Here is a 17,827-nt window from a genome sequence, read left to right as displayed (position 1 = left end):
AAGAGACCAGCATCATTGAGGTGACATCTTCTGGGAAGTGTTTTCTGAAAGCACAAAGAGGCTGTGTTCCAGAGATAGCCAAAGTTGTACCTCGTGCAGCAGCAGGACTTGGTAATGTGTAAGGGTCACCCAAGAGGTACTGGTTTTGAAGGCATGAAGGGGTCACGCAGAGCAACTGAGGCTCGGTACTGTGAGAGGCCATGGAAGGTCATTGGTGATGGTGCAGCCTCAATTGCAATTGATGGCCCAAGACTGAAGGGGTCATGCATTGTTTTGGAGATGCCAGTACCATGAGATGACCACCAAGAGCAGCAGCAGTGGAGTACAGGCATCTGGATACTACAGGACAAGGTGGGTGCTACAAAGGGCAGAGCTGGAGAAGTGACCTAAGCCCTTGGAGGAGCCCAGAAGATTGTGAGTTAGAACCCAGACATTGGACAGTTGGAGTTTAATTTTTGCTTTTGATTGTGACTGTGCCCTGATATTTTTCCCTCTTGAAGGAAGAAAATATCTTAGTGGATCCCAAAGTTAAGAGACTTTTAATTGTAAAAAAGACTTTGGATTTTAAAAGATATTGGATATTTTAAAAGGATTTAACTTTTAATATGTAAAGACTGTGGGACTTTTAAAGTTGTTTAGATCTTGGGGATGATTAAGAAACTAAAGGTTGAGGCTTACTAGTGATGTGTTTGTGAGTCAAGTTGACAAGGGGTCAATGGTACTGGCTACTTTTGTGTCAACTTGACATGGGCTGGAGTTATCACAGAGAAAGGAGCTTCAGTTGGGGAAATGCCTCCATGAGATCCAGCTATGGGGCATTTCCTCAATTAGTGATCAAGGAGGGGGGGGTGCCATCTCTGGGCTGGTAGTCTTGGGTTCTATAAGAGAGCAGGCTGAGCAAGCCAAGGGAAGCAAGCCAGTAAGTTACATCCCTCCATGGCCTCTGTATCAGCTCCTGCTTCCTGACCTGCTTGAGTTCCAGTCCTGACTTCCTCTGGTGATCAACAGCAGTATGGAAGTGTAAGCTAAATAAACCCTTTCCTCCCCAACTTGCTTCTTGGTCATGATGCTTGTGCAGGAATAGAAACCCTGACTAAGACAGTGACCTAAAGTCAGTGAAAAAAACAATACTGTGCATAATTAGTACATGACTTCCTAGATCTGTTTCTATGCAGAAGGGTGATTGAGTGCATCTGACTTCTGTCTCTCTGATATCTTACCGTTCAAATACTTTTTCCTGTGCCCTCTCATTTATTCAGCAAGTCCTGACAGTTCAAAGTCTATGTGTGTTTCTAAGACTCTCCCCATGTGCCGAGGGGGTACACATGTCCATGAAGGATCTCTAACATTCATGATGGGGCATGGCAGTAGGGTTGGCTCCCAGGGAAGAGGGCATAAGCACTGTGTGCACGTTAGAAGTAGCAGTGTTAATGGGGTATTTGAGCGGGGTCATAGGCCCAGGAAGGAGTGGAAAGGCCAGAGTGCCAGCTGTGTAGAGAAGGCTACAGATGCAGACAGCTATATGGCAGTTGTGGCAGAGAGGCTCGGGGATGTCTTCTGCAGCTGGGTAGACCTGGATTTGAACTGTTTGACTAAGAGTGTTATGGTCTTCATATGAACAGTTCTCCCAGGAGTCCACATGTTCAAGATTTCTCCCTCAGCTGGCAGGGCTCCTTATGGAGACTGTGGAAACTATGGGAGACCAATTCAAGTTAGAGAAAGTGGGTCACGGAGGGCGTATCTCTGATGGTTCTAACTTGTCCCCAGTTCTTTGTCCCCTCTCTGCTTCCCATCCACCATGAGATAAGTAGTCTCTAGCACAGTGTGGTGGTTTGAATATGCTTGGCCCATGGGAAGTGGCACTTTTAGGAAGAAGTGTATTACTATGGGGATGGACTTTGGGGACTCCTCCTATGCTAAGGCTCTGCCCAATGCAGAAGACAGTCTCTCCTGACTGCTTTCAAATCAAGACTCTCAGCTCCGTCTCCAGCACCACATCTACTTGGATGCTGCCATGCTTCCTGCAATGATGATAATGGATTGAACCTCTGAAACTGTAAGCCAACCCCAATTAAATATTTGCTTTCATAAGACTTGCCTTGGCCATAGTGTCTTTTCATAGCAACAAGACCCAAACTAAGACACACAGGTTCCTGTTGGCATAATGTTCTACCCCACCAGCTGGGAATCGAATAGAGCTGGGAACCCTAATCTGAGACATCTGAAACTGAACCAAAGCCACGCTTTCTCCTTGAAGATGTCCCTTGACGTTATTGTTATAGCTCCACGATTATAACAGGCATAAGGCTCATGTCCTGGGAAGCTATAACAATTATCCAATAAAACACTTAGCACAATGTCTAACCTGTGGTAAAGGTTGTCTACTACCATTTCAGAAACCCAGAAGTAGCTTGGTAGAGCAGACCAGTTTGAATAGGACCAAAGTTTCCATGATAGGCAGACTGGCCTTCAACGTAGTGACAAATTTGAAGTGAGGCCATCATAAGCGGAGATCTGTGTTTCAGGAAATGACTCTCATACAGTAAAAGAAGAGAGACAGCGGATGGGGGCAATCAGTCTCCCGTGAATCACTGCAAGGTATGGGTGTGTGGGGTGCCCCTCCCCATGCACCATCTGTTTCCTCTGCAGACTGACACTCCCCTTCCTCCTAAAAGCTCACTCGCTGGATGAATGAATGAGTAAATGAATGAGTAAAACTCATTCTTCCAAACAGATGGAGGCCATTTTATAGCCTGCCAGGAAAACTGAAGGTCAGGAAGCTCAGACGCTGTCCCCTGCCTCATAGTAAACAGCAGCCCTGAGATTCATACAGTGGACTCTTCTGGAGGCAGAAACTGGATACCACACGGACAGGTTTAAACAACACTTACTATTCATTCAGTAAATACCTCAGCCAGACAAGAGCAGAAAACTAGGGGCCTGGGGTGGTGAGGAGACGAAGACCAGTAAGGAAAATAATAACACCACCAACAAACTAACACACGTGGATTATTATTCTAGCTAAAAAATATTTTAAAAGTTCCACTGGATCCCAGTAGGTGGCAGCATCCGGCATCATTTTAAGGCCATTGCAAACAGGTTCAACCACCTGCGCTGAGGGTCTGTATGGGCTAGGTCCTAGCTAGGAGTCGGTTTTATTACTTTATTTAAGCCTCATTCACAATCACTTATAACGATAGGTATGAGCGTCCTAGGCTAAAGGATCAAACTCAGAGCTGCTGAGTCCTGATGTCAAAAGCCGGCACAGGGAGGGAGACCTAACGCTGCGCTGCGCTGTGTCCCTGGGAGAGCTCGCTTCCTACAAGCTACTTACTCTCATTCACCCCCTGCGCTGACTCCTTCTGGACCAAGTTGCCTGCTGTGTGTGCCTTGCTTCCTGACCCTCCACCTTCAGTGTGACTGGCCCAGTCCTCTGCGCACTGCTGAAAAACAACATTCACTAGACTTCCGGTTGGGCTTCGGTTGAGCATCTATTGTTTAACAGGAAATGAAGGGATGGAGCTGGAACTCAGTCATGGAGTTCTCACCCAACATGTGAGAAGCACAAGTTCAAGTTCCAATATTGCCAAAAAGGAAACTATTTATTGAGCAACTACTCATGCCAGGACTTTCATGAAAAACACCAACTTCCAGCCCCGACAGAATTCACCCCTCAAACATTCTCCTCTTGTTCTAGGTTCCTCTGGCTTCCCAAATGACTTTGCAAGGCATGGCCTGGCTCTGACCTGGCCTTAAAGCTTTCCTTCCTGTGCCAACAGGACTGTCCTGATTGACTGCTCCCACAAAATGAGGAGGGGTCAGCATGTCTCTGCCTTGAACCATGGCTTCGGTGTGCTTTCTCTAAGTGAGGGCACAGTGGAGTGTTAGCCCACAAAATGGTGCTTGAAGTTCTTAAGGCCAATGTGGACAGACTTTCAGAAGAGGAATCTGGAGACAGACATCTGAGTTTAAGATCATACAAGTTACTGCTGGATCTGTAATCTGTTGGTGACATGGGCTCTGCAGTCCTTCATGGCATAGGATTCCGGTGACAGAGCCCTGCCTAGCTTGAACAGCATAGAAACAAAACATAGATAAATACGAGAATGGTAACTACTTATGCTTATTAACCACCTCACACATAACCCGGGGAGGCGAACACTGCTCCGTCTACCCCAGTGAAGTCTGCTTGGCAGGCCGAGAGGCCTGGGAGCACTCACGAGGCAGGGAGTTTCAAGGAAACTCAACCTCCTGGAACCTTGGCATTCTCATAACCCGTGTACTCATACCCTATCCCCGTGTTAGTCTGATGTATGGATCCATGTGCTCTCTTTCAGTATTATCTTATTATAAGTGCCTTTAAAGATTGAATTCTGACATAGGTAAGCCTCCACCAGTGTTCCAACGTCCTAGAAAATCCTTGAAGCCAACGAACTAACGAGCTTGGAATTCAGTAGGAATTCAGTGAAAAGGTTACCTATTCAGTAACATTCAAATTTACTTCTAGTAGAGATTTGAAAGTAGGCATTACAAAGAAGAAGCTAGAATAGCTCAGGGCTGGTCTGCAGAGTGATTACTTAGGACAGTAGCCAGTCTCACCCAAACAAGGGAATACACAATGACCTAGCTAATAGGTGGGTTTACCATGTAAGAGGTAGGGAATCCCACTGAGACTGGAATCTTCACTACAACCAGGTATAACAGGCTACATTTCATATTAGAAGAAAGTTGGTGAATTCTTCTGACAAATGGAGATTCCCTACAAATACTTAAAAGAACAGCCAAGTTACACTCATACAAGAATTTATCAAGGCCTAGGAAATAGGAGGTTTGTGGTATTGCATTAATCATGAGAAGGTCTGCTAGAGCAGAAACCCCTGGTGCTAGCTTTCACAAGGCTCAAAGGAGTAGCACAAAGTGTGACTAGGGTGTGAAATCCTTAGCTGTCATTAGCTGACCCTAGGCAGGGCTGTTTTATCTTTACTGTAAATATTACCTGGTTCCTGTAAGTCCTTTTGGAGTCATTCCAGGTAACTTCAATGTCAGGTAACTTCAATGTACTTTGCCAGCCGTGACATCCTACCCCTTTGTTTTCTGTATTATATAAGACTGGTGTTCACTTTGTGACAATACACTCAGATTCTACACACTCTCTTGTGTCGCTTCTGTTTGTCATTTGCTGACTCCTTGCTCACCTGCAACTAGAGACCTGTTCCACGCAGACAGGAGACCCAAATAAGGGGTTAGTCTGCGGCAGAATACAATCATTATGACCATTTTATAGATGAGGAAACTGAGGCCAGAGAATTCTCCAGTATTACAAAAGCAAAAAGGTGGTAAAACTAATATAAGATTCTCTGAGTCCAGAGAGAGTTCCTAAGCTTATTCTACTGTGCACTCACTCTCCATCCCCAAATTCTAACACCCAAAATGAACTCCATCTGAAACTGTTTATGGGAAACACCAGAGCCTCCTGTTACACATGCGAATACATACATATGCATGTGTGCACACATAAACACATCCATATACATATAGACACACAGGAGAGAGAGAGAGTGAGAGAGAGAGAGACAGAGAGAGACAGAGAGACAGAGAGACAGAGACAGAGAGAGACAGAGAGAGAGAGAGAGAGAGAGAGAGAGAGAGACTTGTCCTGATCCAACATCTGGAGATGACAAGCCAGAGATAAGCTGGTCTTGGATATCAGCTGCTCTTGGCTGCTGCCCTTGGCCCCTGCTCCTGGCTTACTGGATTTTGCTCTCCCACAAAATTCATGCATGTGTGTGGTGAGTTCACATGGGAAGAGGGCAAGACTTTGGTACTTTTCTATGACAGCCAACTTTGAGCTTTCCTCACAATCTCATGGGAAAATCTCAGCTGCCCTTCTGTGCCTGCCTGTCACCCAGGATGACACACGAGGGGCTCTTTCCATGGCAAGGATTCTTTCTCACCTGTGAGAATTTTCTCCATTCGTTCTTATTTTTGATCCCCATGACCATAGTTCCAGAGAGAAGAGCATCAGGGGAGAGGAATGTATTTTAGCCACAGTCGAAGAGGTTTCACTCCACCATGGTGGGGACAACAAGGCAGGCCACCTCATATCAGGGTACACGGGAAACATGATGAGACAGGAAAGGAAAGGCTCAGGGCTCTATGGAGCCCCATGCCTCCAACTAAACTCCACCTCCCAGGGGTCTACTTAAAACTGAATCCGTCAATGAATTAAACTAGTAACTAGATCAGAGCCCTCATGACCTAATTGGCTATCCAGAGGTAGGCTTTATGAGTATCCTGGGTGTCCCTCAATCCAGCTAAACTAACCATCAACTACCCCTTCTCTATCTGTATGCTGGCTGACATGTAATAAGTGCTGAATAAACATTTGTTCACACAAGAGAAGGTATGAACTCAGCCTTGGGAGAGAAGAGGCAGGTTGGGTCTCTATTTCCAAAGATGTCTGCTCCTCAAATCCCTGTTCTCTGTCATGGCTCACCACCACCACCATGTGTCTGCGTTTATGCCTCTTCCCTTCTTTGTCAGCTGAAGGCATACGTGGCAATGCATATCCAAAGCCAGAGCTGTCATGTACAGAGTAAGATGGTAAGAGAAACACGGCCACTCAGCAGAGACAACAACCCTTGACAAACAGGCTACGGTGATCCTGGAAAGAAGCAGGCTCCTGGGGGATGAACGGAAGAGTTTTAATTTGGCTAAAGTGCTTTGCATTAGTACCACCCCAGAGCCTACAGAAAAGAAACTCACTGGAGAATGGTGATTTACGATCAACTTAGGCATCCCTCATTTCACTGTGCAAGAAGAGAAAGATGGGAGGGAAAATCTTTTTAAAATTTACTTTTTAAACCATCCTGAATCAATATGAATCAATAGGTATCAATATGACATTTACAAACAGTGTCATATTAGTGGATTCTTGTCTCCTCTTATCTGCTCCATCTCTCTGCCCCACAACTTGTATCTTCCCTCTCCTTTCTGCTTTTATATCATGCGTATCTCTCTGCCTGTTTAACATTCTTTTTCTTTTTAACCTCCTTTTTGTTTTCCGAAAATTAAAAACAGAATTACACCATGGCTCAGGTACACCACTCCTAGGCAGATACCCAAAGGAACCTGTGTCTGCCTAGAGACATGTTCCTTGCTGCTCTTCTCACAACAGGAAGGAGATGGAAAGAGCCAGGATGTCCATCTACAGGTGAGCAGACATAGAAACATGGTATACACACACAGTGGAATTTTATTCAGCTTTAACGAAAAGCAAAAGTACGAAACCGGAAGGAAAGTGGGGCGATCTGGAAAGTATTACACCAAATGAGGTGACCTAAACTCAGAAAGACAAAATATTCGTGTTCTCTCTCATATGCAGCTCCCACCTGTGTGTGTGTGTGTGTGTGTGTGTGTGTGTGTGTGTGTATGTGTGTGTGTGTGTGTGTGTGTGTGTGTGTGTGTGTGTAAATGTAGGTAAAACCTAAAAAAAATTAGGAATGAGAGAACCTCAGCAAATGGTACTAAGAATGAGGCAAGAGGTATCTTAGCCAAATGATACCCAAGTGGAAGGAAATAGCCGCACTTGAGACAATACAAGTCTTTATTGTACATTAAGCTTCCATGCATAAAAACTCAAATGAAGGGTTGTGGATATGTCTCAGCAAATAAGAGGGCTTGTGGAGCAGGAGAGTCTGAGTTCAAATCCCCAGAGCATACATAAGAAGTTGGGTGTGGCTGCCTGTGCACCTGTTGTTACCCCAGAGCTGTGGGGGACACAGGAGGCCTCCTGGCTTTGCCAGCTGCCAACCAGGCTGTGTTAGTTAGGGTTTTACTGCTGTGAACAGACACCATGACCAAGACAACATTTGTTTGGGGTTGGCTTACAAGTTCAGTCGATTATCATCAAGACAGGAACATGGCAGTATCTCAACGGGCAGGAGGCAGGCAGAGCTGAGAGTTCTACATCTTCATCTGAAGGCTGCTAGCAGAATACTGCCTTCCAGGCACCTAGGATGAGGGTCTTAAAGCCACACCCACAGTGACACACCTACTCCAACAGGACCACACCTTCTAATAGCGCCATTCCCTGGGCGGAGCATATATACACCCTAACACTAGCTCTAGGTTCAGTGAAAAACCCTGCCTTAAGGAAATAAAGCAGAATGTAATAGAGCCATCTGATGTCCTCCTCCCTTGATGCATTCTCTCTCATACACATACACATATACACAGACACACACACACAAACACACACACACGCACGCGCGCATGCATGCATGCATGCATGCATTCCCCCACATGTGTGCACATGGAGCACAAACACCTATACCACACACATACACAAACAAATAAGTAAAATAAAATGTGGAAGAGAAAGAACTGCAGCCAACATTCAGTTGTGTGCTTCTCAGATTTGGCCTTGATCTTTCTTTGTAGTTTCTATTCGGCTGGACTCTGGCACAGTTTATCTCATGGGTTCACCTCTATTTTGCTGGATCCAACTTCTTTAGAGAATAGGGGGACCTCCAGACCCTAAGGCAATGTGAATGAGGTCATGCCCATGCCCGAGGGCCAGCCCACACACCCACAGAAACCCCTCTCCTCTGGTTTAGGTTAGTGCCTCTAAGCATTCAGTAAGAATCAATTAGCAATGCAAAACTGTGTTTCCAGAGCCTATGCATTTACCATTAAAGGCTGTTTGCTCGCAAACATCTCTCTTGCCTGATTTGAATTGTGTGCTCCTAAACTTCAGTCATGCCTTGATTTGACTGGCTTTGAACTGACTGAAAGAATTCCAGCCCAGACATTTCTTCCACTGTGGAAAGATCTCCCCTCACACCCTCTTCAACAGGAAGCCAAGACACCAGAATGGATACCCACTTGCCCTGATGGAAATCTATAACTCTTCAAGAGGAAGGAAGAATATTTTTTCAGTAACAGTTCCATAATGCAAATCCATGTTCTCCATACATTCGTATTCAGTGATCATAGACACAAAGTCACGAAGCTATGAACTACTCCAGCTGGGGTCAGAGAAGGTCACAATAAACAATTCTTTGTTGTATTTATTCAAATAGAAAATAAATCTCAAAATAAAAATTGCTCTTGTGGAGTGGATTTTTTTATTTTACAAACTGTTACATTTGTGTGCATGTTCTATTGTCACCGCCCCATGTCTCTGCCTTCCCTTCTCACCCTTCTTATTAATACCCTTTCTTCCCTTAGATAATAAAAATTGTTAACCAGGCAATGGTAGCGCACGCCTTTAATCCCAGTACTCGGGAGGCAAAGGCAGGAGGATCTCTGAGTTCAAGGCCAGCCTGGTCTACAGAGTGAGTTCTAGGACAGCCAGGGCTACACAGAGAAACCCTGTTTTGAAAAAACCAAAACAACAACAAAAAACCCAAAAACAAAAACAAAAACAAAAACAAAATTATTTTACCCCCAAACCACACGCTCCAAAGAAAAGCATCATGGAATGTTGATCATAAAACACAGTAAACATCCCTTAATAAAATGCAAATGCAAATTCAAGAACACTTATGAGAAATAAAATTATTGATCATAGCCTGCATTTTTAAGTCACTTAGCAAAAAAAAAAAAAGTGCTCTATAGATGCTATTGTTGCTGTGACACAGAGCTATGAGCCCCAGACTCTCTGATTACCCAGAGGTCTGCACAGCCAGACTGACCAAACAGCTGTCTCCCACGATTCAGTCTTTATAAAGCAAAGAAGGGGCTAGAGCGATGGGTTATAGGTTAAGAGCACTAGCTGCTCTTGCGGAGGACCTGGATTTGGTTCCCAGCACCTATATGGTAGCTCACATAATTACTCATAACTCCAGTACCTCTCCCATATTCTATCCTCCGTGAGGACCAGCCATGCACACAGTATACATACCATGACGGTAAAACACTCATACACGTAAAATGAAAAGCTAATACATAATACTATTTATTATTTATTAAATAAATAAATTGTTTATAAAATAGAATGGGGAGGAAAGAAAAGAGGGCAGAGGACACGGGGAGGGGAGGAAACTGCAAGTCTTGAGACCTGGGATAGAAAAGGGAGGCATTCAGTGCACCCTCAGCATCAATAAACCCAAGGGACTATTCAAAGACCTTCGTACTCCCAAGTCAGCATTCAAAATGGCATCGTACTCATGTGTCACCTATGCGTGTCTTCCTATCGCCATCTCCAGTTCTCTAGTAAAAGCTGAGTACATAGTTGTTCCACCATCTGTTTAGGACCAATAAGATTTGTAAAAGTCTGTTCATGTGCAATACAGATGCAGTGTTTCTCCAGATAGCGTCAGTCTGTGGTTGATTAAATCTGCAGTGTCAGATATGGAGGAAAAACCATAGAGAAGGGGCTCTCTCCTTGACCATACATACAAGTATCTGTGAATACGTTTCTTGAGCTTATATAACTTATATCATTAGTGTCATCTGAAAGATAATTGTGAAATTCAAGCAACCAGTTCCTCAACTTTGACCCATACTCTTTTGGACAGAAATATGTAGAAATCCACATGGTTAAAAGATTCTCAGAGTCATTTGATATTATAAAAATGTCAGAAATATGTAGAAATCCACATGGTTAAAAGATTCTCAGAGTCATTTGATATTATAAAAATGTCAGAAATATGTAGAAATCCACATGGTTAAAAGATTCTCAGAGTCATTTGATATTATAAAAATGTCAGATTTACCTACTGGTATAATAGTGGAATGTCCAATATAGGGGCCCCCCCACTGCTTTCTGATTGAATCTGAGGTCTGCTCCGCAGCAGTGAACATAAATATACCTGCTGCTGTAAACCTCATCAAAACCAACGGCTTGGGAAGTCACAGCCCCTGGAGGAGAGTATACTACTGCTATTTGTTTGTTTGTGTTGTTATTGTTTTGGTGTTATGTTTTGTTTTTTTTCTAAATGTAGTAAAATGTAGTCATGCGGCCTCAGAAACATTTATACTATCAACTAGTGCTGCTCTCTGCTTGAGTCAGAGCACTTCATTTTTGCAGCAGGGGATGTTAAATGAAATTAATACCTGGTCATGCTGTCAAGAATATGTGACTGTTGAGTGTTCTGCCCTAAATGAAAGTTACCTCACTTCCTCCAAAGTCCAGGGACAATCATAGCAGCTCGGGAGAGAGATCGTAAGAGCCAAAGGATGGCTAGAAACTATGAAACACTGCCTTCTGGATGCGAGGCTGCTGTAATCATCGACACAACACACAGTGCACGAGCTGCTCTCCCTCCCTCTCTTACCTCCTCCCACTCCCTCTCCCTCTCCCTCTCCTTCTCCCTCTCTCTCTCTCTCACACACACACACATACACAGAGAGAGATGAATTGAGAAGATGGGAGTCATTATCAAGGATGGGAATGATAAAGTGGGCGGGGATGGCAGAGTGAAGAAGATCACAAAGTCATCTATCTACATGTGTATATGTTTCTTGAATGTGTGTGACTACAGAGAAAGTCGGAGAATAGACAATGCTTTCAAGAATCATGAAAGCCAAGGAAACTCCAGAACCTGTCCATGTGCAACTGCTGTGGTTAGTTACTGATGTTCAGCAATGACAGGTTCACTCCTCTCATTGTGTGTGTTTGAGAAAGGGGGTTGGAGAGACAGAGAGAGACAGAGACAGAGACACAGAGAGAGATACAGAGAGATTAGAGATCTCTCCTCTCCTTTTGCAGTAGGTATAGAGGTATAACCACATAATTCACTTTGAATAATGACACCCACCGTCCTCAACTTTCCAGCCCAATTAGCACCCTGCTGTCATGGTAATATAGAATGAGGTGCTACAGCCAGCTCTGAGTGCATGCTGTGTGGATAGCTTCTCAGAGAGTCCCATGAGCCCACGGTGGGCTTTACAGAACAAAATCTAACTTTAGTCTCTTACACTACAGGATCCATCCTCACTGGCACATAGACTTCTGAAATCATACTCTCATTCATTTATTCAACATGTCTTTAGTACATCTAGTATGCACTTGTCATAGAGGTGGGATGTGGCCATGAACAGACACGAAACTGTCTAACCTGAAGTCACACTGTGAGCTTTCTTCACCTAATCTTACTTGCAATTCAACTGTCTTTCCTATTTCATTCCAGTGCTGTGTCATATGTGGCAAATGTCACATTTTGGCTAAAACACCTGCTGATATAGCTTCACAAGTTACCCACATTCAATATGAAAACTCAGCCGACCACTATCAAATGCCAACCTTTCTTTCTAATTGTTTTTCTAAATAATTTTCTTGGGCCTCTTGATTTTTATCACAAATGGCTTTTACAGACCCTTTCAGTAGCAGCACATATAAGAACAGGTGGAGAGTTGGAATTGTGTGGATCATGTGGAGGTACAGCACGAAGCATCCCCTGGAAGAGCACAGTCTTGACCATAAGCATCTGCAGCACGCTTGCATTCTTCCCTCCTAAATCAATGTCATGGCAGGGCATGCATGGCACCAGTGCAGTCATGCATGCACCTTGGAATCACTCCAAACGGGTGTGAGAGCTGCTTCTGCCGGAGATGGAGTGTGTGGACTCTGGAAAGGTCTGACTTTGATTCAACAGATACTTACTGCATGCTTACCAATTGGCAAGCCTGAAGCGTAAAAATTGCAATGAGTAAGAAATGCATTAGAGCTTCATTTGTAATGGATACATAGCTTTGGTCTTTACCCTCAAATCAACAGGATGCCAGTAAATGAGAGACAGACCAAAAAGGATGCCATAATACCAGAAGTTGTCGTGCTGAAATGCTAGTGTTACTGGGGAGGGATGAAAAAATTCAGGATGGATTTAGGGAGCTAAGTGGGCAAAACCATTTGGTTAGCCAGATGTGAGGAGGGGAGGTATGCTAACTCCCAGCTCCTAATCTAGATGAGTGTGGTGGTCTGGATGAGAATGGCCTCCGTAGGCTCATATGCTTGAATACTTAGTACCCAGTTGATAGAGCTGTTTGGGAGGGATTAGTATGGCTTTGTTGGAGGAGGTGTGTCACTGGGAGCAGGCTTTGAGACTCACACCATTCCCAGTGTGCTCTCAGCCTCTGCTCCACCCATGATGGACTCCAGTTCTCTGAAACTATAACCTCACTTAAACCCTTTCTTTTATAAGTTGTCTTGTTTGCAGTATCTTATCACAGCTATGGAAAAGTAACTCAGACAATGAGTGAGCCTGGCCCCATCCCTGAGAACTGGAGAGCGAACAGGGGTGTCATAGGGCCAGGTAGATCTTGGGCTCACTTAATTTTAATGAACTACATTTCTCTCTTCTCTACAGCTGCAGTGACAGCAGCACCCAGTGGGGAACTACAGGATTATTAGATCCTGAATGTCAAACACTGCACCCACTAAGTGGCACACAGAGAATGTAGTGATGGGGGGCATGTTTCCCAGCACCAGCTGTATGAGAAGCTGAGGTGACCTGTTCTCACACCGTGGCCATTGTTTTCACACCACCCTTCATGGTTGTCGTGGTATCGCATCTGTGTGACTCTTTCAATGTGTGTCTCTGGACTTGCCTTGATGTTTCAAAAGGGCAAGGTGCTGGCTCTAATTGAGCTCAATGTTGCAGTCTCAGGCATGGGCATGATATGTTATCCTGTATGCAGGACGGGGTGGGAGCGGGGCCGGGCAGAGGGGTCAGAATAGCCTACCATTTGGTGGCTATTGACTCTGCCATGGCAGAGCACACAATTTCACTGCTAGTAAGCAAATCAATACACACCCTCAGGAAGGTTTGTGGAGATAGCTGACACATATACCATAGGCACATCTAGGATGCAGTACATGGGAAGACGAAATGCTCACTTGCTCTCCTTCTGTCTAATCCAGGTCTTATGTTACTACTAATCCTAAGGGCCTGCTTTTCTTTGTACCTCTCTCCCCACCCAATCCGTGTGTGTGTGTGTGTGTGTGTGTGTGTGTGTGAGAGAGAGAGAGAGAGAGAGAGAGAGAGAGAGAGAGAGGGAGAGAGAGAGAGCCTTGCCTTCAGATATGTAAGTACAGATACACACATTCCATGATGCACATGTGGTCATCAGAGGTCAACCACGAGTGTAAGTCATTGCCTTCTGCTTGACCCAGGGTCTCTTATCTGCCACCATGTAACCCTGGCCCTTGCAACCTCAGGGATTCTCTCATCAGTGTCTTCTGACTCTCCACCTTCCATGTTTCTTTAAGGGTGCTGGGATTAGAGATGTGTCCAATCATGTAGGCTTTTTGGTACATTCTGGAGATTTGAAGTGAGGTTCTTACCCAGCCCCTAAACTTACCCAGTCTTAATTTTTGAAACTAGAGAAAGAGATGGGAAGATAAAGAAAATCCATGTTTTGTTTATATCACCTGAGCTGCTGGCATCCACTGTCACCTTCAGAGAACACCCATCTAGCAATAAAACCATACGATTTAGTGTGTGTGTTCTTGCTGGAATTTTTCCCTGTAGTTACTGTCTTCTGGTCATTCCTGTGACATTGTATTGAACTCTTATTGACTATTATTGCAATGTCTTATGTCTGAACAAAGTTATAAACACACTTCAAACACTGGAGCCAGCAAGCCATCTTGTATCTGTATTTGTTAAGTACAAGCAGTTAAATGGCTGCTTATCTCTGAGAAACACCAAAATCGCTGAGGAAGAAAGCAGAAAATGGGAAGAGAGCTCACGCTGTGACCACTTCTTAAAAATGGCACCGACTCAGCAAAATGCCTTGGCTCACTGGAGTTCTACATAGTGACTTTTTTCCATGCCATGGTCCTAGACTGCTTATCAGTTCCACACCAGCTACCTAGGAACCCCTGACTCTGGTTCCTGGGGTAAGGCACTGCCCTCCTGGGAGCAGCAATTCTTTTTTTTTTTTTTTTAAATCAAAACACTTTCCCTCCTTGCTGGCACCTGGCTGATCCAGATGCAACTGTGTCCTGGAATGATGGGGAAAAGTAAATTACAAAGGGCAGATGACAGCAGATATGCTGTAGTGAGTGGACCTTGGCTATTCAATCAGAATGGCACAGACCTCCATTCTGTTGCTAATTCTATTCAGGCCAGCCTCTGTCACAGCTCCTATGAGGCCTCAGGAAGAAGCAGAAGTCAGCCTTTCCCCAGGCTTAAATCTCAAGCATTTGGCTAGCAGGAGAAATAAAAGTACCAAGGAATCTGACAAAGGCCCTACCCAGGGCCATAGAAGAAAGTAAACAGAAGTTTCAGCATCACCCAAGGTAGGGGATTATCCAGGAAGACCTTGACTGAACAACCCTGGGGCTCTGCCAAGGCCTGAGAGAGTAGCAGTATCTCATTACAGGGCTTCCATTTATTCCATGTTCTCAGACACCTTGACCCCAGCCAATATAAACAATGCCAGCAAGGACCAGAGTAGAACCAACTTACCTTAAATTCCAGTAGCAGAGAAACCACATAAGGGTCAAAACTGTTTCCATGACAAGGCCTATAGCTAGTTACAGTCTTACATACACAAACAAGTTCTCAAGAGCAAAGGAACTAACGTGTTTGCAATTTTACAAATCAGGAATCAGGAATGTGGTAGGTCAGCTCACAGCAGCAGAGGTCCTATGAACCCACAGTGACTGTCTGTGGGTTGCAAAGTCAGGGAACCTAGCAGCTGCTCAGTTTGGAAGCTGAGCCTTAGAACAGGGGAGGTCAAGTCTGCAGCCCCAATCGAGGCTGGAGGCCTGGAACTCTCGGGAAAGTTGCTGGTGAGGGTTTGCAAGCAAAGACTGAAGATTGTAGGATCTGGTACGGGGAGGGGCACAAGGGCAGGAGCTTAAACACACTTGCTAGGGAGGAATCGCTTGCACAAGTGTGCTTTTGCCCCATTAGGTCCTGTCCCATCCCAGTGACATACATATTCACAACAGTGACCCACTATTTCTGGAAATAACCCAGATAGATTTAGAAGTGCTCTTTACCAGTTAGAACCAAGTCTAGCCATCGCAGGGGCCAAGAAAGGATAGTGAAGTTTATTCTGAGCCTGCTTCACTTCACTTTATTGATAAAGCCCAGACTGGTGTTGCACCCCCTCTGACTCCACCTCCTGTGCACACACACTGCACCTATCATCTCTTTATTCATTCACTCCCTCACCTTGGCAATATCAATTGTTAGGTTTTATGATATTGGATTGCTGAAACCATTGTGTTTATTACCTACCAATACATGTCCTGTACATGCCAATAATTTCAAGACATGGTATCTGAATGATAAAGAACATTGAGTTAATACAATACTTCCAGTTAATGTTTATTTCTGCCCTTTTAAGCCCTTGGGATTCACATTTTCTTACTGTGTAACACTTTACAAATAAGGCTGGGTATTGTGGCTTGCACCTGTAATCCCAACTCTGGATGGTGGTGGAGAGATAAGGAAATGGCTCACTACAAGTTCAAAGCTAGCCTAGCCTATGCAGCAAGCTATAGGTGAGCCAGAGCTGTACACCAAGAGCCTGACTCAGGAAACAAACAGCTATAATACAAAGACTACCCCACCCAGGGATCCATCCCATAATCAGCCACCAAACCCAGACACTATTGCATATGCCAGAAAGATTTTGCTGAAGGGACCCTGTTATAGCTGTCTCGTATGAGGCTATGCCAGTGCCTGGCAAATACAGAAGTGGATGCTCACAGTCATCTATAAGATGGAACACAGGGACCCCAATGTAGGAGATAGAGAAAGTACCCAAGAGCTGAAGGGGTCTGCAACCCTATAGGTGGAACAACAATATGAACTAACCAGTACCCCCAGAGCTCGTATCTCTAGAGCTCGTATCTCTAGCTGCATATGTAGCAGAAGATGGCCTAGTCGGCCATCACTGGGATGAGAGGCCCCTCGGTATTGCAAACTTTATATGCCCTAGTACAGGGGAATGCCAGGGCCAAGAAGTGGGAGTGGGTGGGTAGGGGAGCAAGCGGAGGGAGGGTATAGGGAACTTTCGGGATAGCATTTGAAATGTATATAAAGAAAATATCTAATAAAAAAAAAAAGAAAAAAGAACCAATGTATTTGACAGAGGATTCGCATATATGGGCATCTTGCTTGTTCTCCAAAGAATATACAGGTTTTAAAAAAAGTATATGGATATGTTTGTTTTTAGCTGGGTATATAGGAAATACTACTATAAAAAAGGGAGAAATAAAGAAAATTAGAGTACCAAATATAGAGAATATTGCAGAGCCTACATGACAGAAAATTATATCATATCAATATGTTCAAGTTGATACATAGCCAAGTATTCCCAAAATTCCTCACACAGGACTGATTACTCTCCTTGACAAATATAAATAAATATCAAACGGATCCCTCTAAGTTTGCAATCTGAAAGGCATACGTTTCGGCGATGCTAATGGATAAGATCAATGCATCCTAAAGGCAGGACAGTGCTAGCCTTGCGAAATAAAGGCACACACTGTTCCTGAGAAGGGCAGCAAGCGAGCGCCCAGTAAGTAGAAAAGCTGTAAAACTCCCATGACAAAGCAACAACTCAAGGCTTTGCACCAAGGCCTGTGAGTCATGGTTGGATTCAGAAGAACTGTCCAGGCAGGCTCTGTGCAAGCAAAAAGTCAGTCAAAAATGCAGACCTTCCTCCTTCAGTGAGTCTGAGGGGCATCCCTTTCTGTAATCTTGTCTAGACAAATTTTCCTGAGACTTGAGGAGGATGTTAAAGAGGCACGGCCATAGTAGTAGTCAAGTAATTTTTAAAATATAAAAATAATAGAAATAAAGCTTCATATTTTTGCAGGCTTGTTGTGTGTGTGTGTGTGTGTGTGTGTGTGTGTGTG

Source organism: Mus musculus, chromosome 2 (genome assembly GCF_000001635.26).
Source record: "Mus musculus strain C57BL/6J chromosome 2, GRCm38.p6 C57BL/6J".
NCBI classification, from domain to species: domain Eukaryota; kingdom Metazoa; phylum Chordata; class Mammalia; order Rodentia; family Muridae; genus Mus; species Mus musculus.
The sequence above is the reverse complement of the archived record's forward strand: the minus strand, read 5'-3'. Positions refer to the sequence as shown.